Source organism: Nematolebias whitei, chromosome 21 (genome assembly GCF_014905685.2).
Source record: "Nematolebias whitei isolate Nwh7 chromosome 21, NemWhi1, whole genome shotgun sequence".
In the NCBI taxonomy this organism is placed as follows: Eukaryota; Metazoa; Chordata; class Actinopteri; order Cyprinodontiformes; family Rivulidae; genus Nematolebias; species Nematolebias whitei.
In genome coordinates, this window is record NC_056518.1 from 1,889,859 (window position 1) to 1,896,935 (window position 7,077).

At 44.2% G+C, this 7,077-nt stretch overlaps 1 protein-coding gene across 1 annotated transcript in view; it reads right to left on the minus strand.

The window, feature by feature from the left end:
• Positions 1-7,077, minus strand: part of LOC119427624 (GDNF family receptor alpha-4-like) — a 559,979-nt gene that overhangs the window by 85,425 nt on the left and 467,477 nt on the right. The gene's annotated exons all lie outside the window — the stretch shown is intronic.

Consider the following 7,077-nt stretch of genomic DNA (forward strand, 5'->3'; position numbering starts at 1 on the left):
GTTTGCAAATGTCCTCTATCAGAGACTGAGACCTCACAGTCCAAGAAAGCCAACTTGCCATTTTTTTCATCTTCTCGTGTGAGCTTGATGTATTTATCCACAGAGTTGATGTGGTCAGTAAAATGTTGGACTTCCTGAGATTTAATTTTAACCCAGGTGTCGTCAACATACCTGAACCAATGACTTGGTGGTGTCCCTGAAAAGGACGTCAAGGCTCTCTTTTCTACCTCCTCCATGTACAGGTTGGCAACAATAGGAGAAACTGGAGACCCCATAGCACACCCATGTTTCTGCCTATAATATTGCTCCCCATATGTGAAGTAGGTTGACTGCAGCCACAGTTTCAAGAGTTGACACAGTTGTTCTGTGGAAAGCGTGGTCCTGCTGCTCAGAGTGGGGTCTGATTTTAATCTTAAACTGACCACCTCTACTGCATCATCAACAGGAATGCACGTAAAGAGTGATGTGACATCAAAAGAGACCATTGTTTCATCGGTCTCTATGATGACATCCCTCACCTTATCCACAAAGTCCATGGTGTTCTGTATGTGATGTTCTGAGCTGCCAACTAAAGGGATGAGTACATACGCCAGATATTTGGAAACATTGTAAGTGACAGAGTTAATCATGCTAACAATAGGTCTTAAAGGTACACCTTGTTTGTTGATTTTAGGTAAACCATACAGACTAGGTGTGGCCTCCCCTGGGTACAGTCTGTGGTATAGAATACGGTCAATAGCCTTGTCCTGCTCCAAAATTTTCAGGCAATCTATTAACTTTTTCTTGTAACCACTTCCTGGATCTCTTTTCAGAGGTTCATAAGTGGTTAAGTCACTAAGGAGTGTTATAACTTTCTCATGATAGTCTTTCTGGTTCAAAATCACTGTGCACCTTCCTTTGTCTGCTGGGAGAATGATGATGTTTTTGTCCTTGCTAAGAGTGGTGAGTGCATCCCTCTCCTCTCTACTGATGTTGGAAGGTGGTGGTTTGGCATTGCTGAGGCAGGATGAAACTTTGATTCTGAGCTTTTCTGCTTCACCCTCTTTCATTTTGTTGTTGCGGATGGCTGATTCTGTGGCTGTGATCATCTCCACCAGAGGAATTCTACTTGGTGCAACCGCAAAGTTCTCTGCGGTCTCAACCACAAAGACTCTGCGGTCTACACTCATCTCCAGGCCAGCAGTCACTCTTTCAGGGATGAAGATGTGCACATCCTGGATAGAGAGGAACAATGGTTTGAGAGAGGAGTAAAGGAGGCCATCTTTGTGAAAAGAAATCGTCCATTGTTAAACAGGGGTGGAGACCTACGTGTTCAATTGTCCCCCTCTTAGAATTCTGTGATTGCTAGTATCACTCAGCCCTCTGTGAATAGTAAACAGCCATCAGTGTGCTAATGATCCATTGTTAGGCTGATGGTCCTTCTTGAGCATGTGATCAGCTGGTTTTGGTTGTCAGCAGCAAAACTGGTTGATCCACTCTGAGAAGGTGCTATTTAAGAGACTGAGCTGAATAGAGCACCTCAGACTGAGGAAGTCTCTCGGATGAGAGACGAAACGTTTCTACATTTTTTTGTTGTTTTGCTTTGTTTTTTTTATGTCCAGAGGACCAGATTTAACTTTTTTGGAATATACTGTATTATTTTACATTATTATTGTTTTTTGTATATCTCAGATCATTTTATACTGTTTCTTTTCATACTTTATATTATTGCTATTTTTGGGTGTAACTGGGACCTGGAGTACACAATTTTGTTTCACCTCATGTACCATCAGTGATGCGAATGACAATAAAGAACCTTGAACCTTGAACCTTGAAATGAGTTTCTTCAGCAGGGTAGCTGGACTCTCCCTTAGAGATATGGTGAGAATTTCAGTTATCTGGGAGAGACTCGGGGTAGAGCCGTTGCTTTTCCACATCAAGAGGAGCCAGTTCGTGCATCTAATAAGGATGCTCCCTGGGTGCCTCCCTAAGGAGGTTGTTTCAGGCATGTGGAAGGAGACCAGATCCAGGACACGCTGGAAAGACTGTCTCTCGGTTGGCCTGGGAATGCCTTGGAATCCTCCCAGAAGAGCTGGAAGAGGTGGCTATGGAAAGAGATGTCTGGGCCTCCCTGCTCAAGCTGCTGCCCCCGGGACACGACTTCGAAACAAGCGGAAGATAATGGATGGATGAACAGAAGGTCAAAAATGCAGAGAGGCTGGCAGGGCAGTGAATCTTCTTACAAATTGCAGGAATAACAATGGAGGCAAGGATGACACTAGGAACAATTTAGATGGTGTATGCATTTAATTAATGTTCCCCTACTGAGACACAGGATAATTCCACATTTAAAGGTGAGACTCTAATTACCCAAAATATGAATCACCTGTTGAGGAGGCAAATTGGTTGAGCAGGGTAGGCACAGATCCCCACAGTAGCCCCTCTCTACGTAACGGCCCCTGACATTCCAAAAACCACCAGTCAAACTTGGGTAGGCAGTGGGTGGAAAACTAAAGGCTGGAGGGCACCAGGATAAACAGAACACAAACCATGAGCTGCTCTGGGAACATACATATTGGATACAAGTGTTCGGGTGGACGTCCTAGAGACCATCCAGAGCACAGGCAAAGTTCAGGGGGATGGCCCTGAGAACATCCAGAGAGAAGCAGGAGCTCTGGCAGGCGACCAGGAAGAAAAAACAATGGAGAGGCTACTGCCGCCAGTGAGCCAGAGATGAGAGCTGCAGATGGCGAACGAGGAGGGAGAGCTGCAGGCAGCAATGAATCACACAAGGGAACTGCAGCTGATAATGGAACCAGAAGGGCTGTGTGTGGAACCAGCAGCTCTGTGGCAGGCGAAGGGACCAGGGGGACAACATCTGGAATGGAGACCAGGGGGTTGCTGCTGGTGTGGAGACCAAGGGCTGCAGCTGGCACAGCTATGTCAGGGGCTGCAGCTGGTAAAGAGACCAGCAGATCTGCAGCAGGTGAAATAAACACGGGGGGCTGCAGCTGGCATGGAGGCCAGGGAAGCTATAACTGGTGTGGAGACCAGGAGGGCTGCAGCTGGCGCGGCTACGTCAGGAGCTGCAACGGTTGAAGAGACCAGGGATCCACAGCAGATGCAGAGAATGCAGGGACTGCAGTAGGTGTAGAAACTACGGGGACTGTAGTAGGTGTGGAGGCCACCACAGGGACTGCAGGAAGTGTAGAACCCTCTGGATGCATGGAACCCTTGGGAGAAGAGGAGGAAATGAGAGAGGTTTCTTCCAGAACCCTCTTGGAAGGCAGTGTGAGAGGCATCCTCCAGGTGCCTCTCGGAGCCACAGGAAGGAGATGGGTCTTCCCCCATGGAGACACAAGAAGAGCGGCTTGTTGACAGCTCAGGGGATTCAGCCTCACCAGGGTGCACAGTAACCTTGTGTGTGTGTGTCTGTGTGTGTGTGTGTGGCGGGGGGGGGGGTGTGTGTGTTTGTGTGTCAATTTTGGATTTACACGACTGGGCGTAAGAAAAGATTTCCTTGTAAGCAGGTATGAGGAACATCTCAGGCTGGGACATTAGAGTTTTCATGACTTCATTAAAAATAAGTGTTCTGGCTATGATCCTATCTGCAAAAGTAGCACAGAGAATTATTATTAAACCGCAAATGTGTGGGTGATTCACCTGGTCCTTTAATGGTGGCAGATGAGGAGCCAGATTCATCATCGCAGGAGCTGGGGACATAGAAGGCATGGAGACAGTCATGGTGCACGCTGGGTCTGAATGAGGTGCCAGAGTACGGAGAGCAGACTGAGGAGGGTGTGATGCTGGGGAATGGCAAACCATTGGAAAACTGCTAGGTGACAAAGCACAGCAAAACCTCAGAGAGGAGACAGGTGCTGGAGTGGGCTTGGTCCGGCCAGAGTCAAAGCGCTTAGAAGACGACGGCTTTCTTGCTAAGTGAGCCAGACAGGTGATTGCCTGTCATCTTCTTCTTTCTCTCAGTGTGCGGTCCTCCCAGCTTCCTTGGGCAAAAACTCAAAAAGAGAGAATAGCATGCTGGGTTTCTGTGAGGGGATTATTCTGTCACAATTTGTTGTTTTCAAAACCCAAGTGCAAGCAGGACTCAAAAGGTAACTCAGATAATTAACAAAAATGATTTATTCACAACAGGGTCAAAAATGCAAAGAGGCGGGCTGGGGAGCAAATCTAATTACAAATTGCAGGAATAACACTGGAGGCAAGGACTACACTAGGAACGATTTAGACACTAGCTATGTTTACATGTGCAAAATTCTTTGACGGGATTGAAATGTTTTCAGATTAAATAATTCAAATGTATCGTTTACATGGACACAATCTGTTCATGATGAGTGTTTACATGCAGCGGGCTTTGTTCTGAACAGAAGTACTGACATGCACAGAGTGGTAAATTCTCCTTAAATAAACCACTGAAGAAGAAGTTCTACTTCCGGTTTTCTTCTGGGATGAACGTAAAGAAAGATGAGCACCCAAAATGGACCTGCGATAGGTTTTAATGACGGTGGAGACGTTACTGCACTCCCTGAATGAGCTACAGGTAATACAGATCATTTTGAGCTCTTTCAAAGTTTCTAATAGAAATGTTGTGTCGCTCACCGACCAGTTTTACTTCCCCGACATGCTAATGATATTAGCATTAGTCAGGCGGAAATGACATACGTTGCACATGCGCAGCCAGGTCAGTTTTCATGATCGGACAAAAATTAACAGATCAAGTGTTTACATGCGCACCGTTCGGGTTATGAATCGGCGTAAACCACCCGTTTCATTCTGATCACAAATTATTTCAGATCACGATGAATAAACAAAAAATAACCTGAACGGGGCGTTTACATGACATATTTTTATTCCGAACGGCCATTTAATCCAATTATTTATGTCCATGTAAACATAGCTAGTGTATGTATTATACTTAATGCTCCCTTTACTGAGACACATGATAACTCACTCAGCATTTAAAAGAGAGACACTAATTACCCAAAATATGAATCACCTGGTGAGGATGCAAATTAGGTGAGCAGGGCAGGTGCAGATCCCCACATATTTGCCTCCATATTTAATTCATCTTCTGCAATTAGCACTGGTTTTGAAGTATAACACCCGGTCCTCTCAGTATTTGTGGTTAACAACTCTAAAGACCAAGTCTGGCTTTGGCTCTGCTGCTCCATCTGACTAGAATCTGCTTCAAAAAAACTTTGGGTCTGACCTCACTTGTCTCAGTTTCTATTCTAAAAAAAATGTTTAAAAGCCATGTTTAAAGATACTTGCAAATGTGTTCATGCTTAGTAATGTTGTTTAACTTTGACAATGAACTGTTGTTAATGTAATGTGTGTTTACTTGTTTGATAATGACTTCTATATTTTAATGTTTTGTCTAATTGTATTGTTTCCCTTCCCTTGACCTTACCAGTGCCTGTCAATGCCACCAGGCCAGTTCTGTAAATAAGAATTTGTTCTTAGTGTATATGACTGGTTAAATAAAGGGGAAATGAAAACAAAAATGAAAAGTGACAATTTCCGATGTATATTTTTAATTTTAAAGGAACTCATTGCAGTGTCATGAAGATCGGCCCAAGACATAATTATGAAGTGCGGAAATAATGTAAACGATTTTTTCCTTTTATTGTTGTGTACTTAAATATAAGTACTGTATATTCACGCATGACTGTACCGCCAAGCACAGCTTTAACGTCATCCTCAAGTACGCTGATGACACCACCATCCTGGGCCTCATCACCAACAATGATGAGAGTGCCTACATAGATGAGGTGAAAACACTGACCAGCTGGTGTCAGGAAAATAACCTCTCTCTAAATGTCAGCAAAACAAAGGAGATGATAGTGGACTTCAGGAAACAGAGTGGAGGTCAGCACTCCACCATCAACATAAACAATGCTGAGGTGGAGCAGGTCAGCACCTTCAAGTTCCTCTGCATTCACATTACTGAGGCTCTGTCCTGGACTTAACATACAAACACTGTGATCAAGAAAGCCAGACAAAGACTCTACTTCCTAAGAAGACTAAAGAAGTTAGGTATGAACACCAGCATCCTCATCAACTTTTATAGGTGCATCATTGAGAGCCTGCTGACAGGCTGCATCACAGGGTGGTATGAGAACTGCACCAGTCAGAAAGCTCTACAGAGGGTGGTGCAAACAGCAGAGGACATCAATGGTAGCAGTCTCCACACCATCCAGGACATCTACCACAGCCAATGTCTGCGTAAAGCATGCAGCATCATTAAGGACCACACCCACCCAGCACAAGCACTCTTCCATCTACTACCCTCAGGTAGACGATACAGGAGTCTGTCATCACGTACAAAAAGACTAAAGGACAGTTATTATTCACAAGCTGTCAGATTACTGAACTCCCTATAAATAAAACTGAACAACTGGCAATAACGTTGCACCAAGCCACATCTGTGACAATTAATATGACTAATATTAGCTTGTAACAGCTAATATGTTTAGTGTTTATCGCTGATATACTATGTAGGCTGTATCTTGGCTGATACTAGGCTGTATCATGTATGATACAGTATCTATGTATCTACCTTACCATCATAATTCAATCTCAATGTCACTACCTGTGCAATAACTTGTCACACAACCTGTGTAGTATATATTAGTTATGTCAGAATCAGAATTAGAATAAACTTTATTGGAATTGCACCGAGGTACAACGCAAATATGTACGTACAGTCGTCCGAAAGATGGGCGGAGTGCACGAAGCTGCAACTACAGGAGAGCGCGGCCATTTTATCCTTATCAGATAACAATCTTAGATAGGAAAAGGGGGAGAAACATGAGGGTAGATAGTGGTATTACAAAAAAAGATCTTTCACATCTTGTCTATCAGGACACGATTTGAGACATCAAAAAAACTCTACCAGCAAGCACAATTAAAACATGACTACATTTGCATTTGACATTGAGGTGTTGAGATTTGTCCATGAGCTTTTTTCAGATCAGCCACAGTTTCTGAGGATGTTGTTTTCAGTCAGCATTTCTGATAAGTTTGCACAGAAAGTTCTCGGGGGGGGGGGGGGGGGGGGGGGGTAGATGAAGCTTTTGT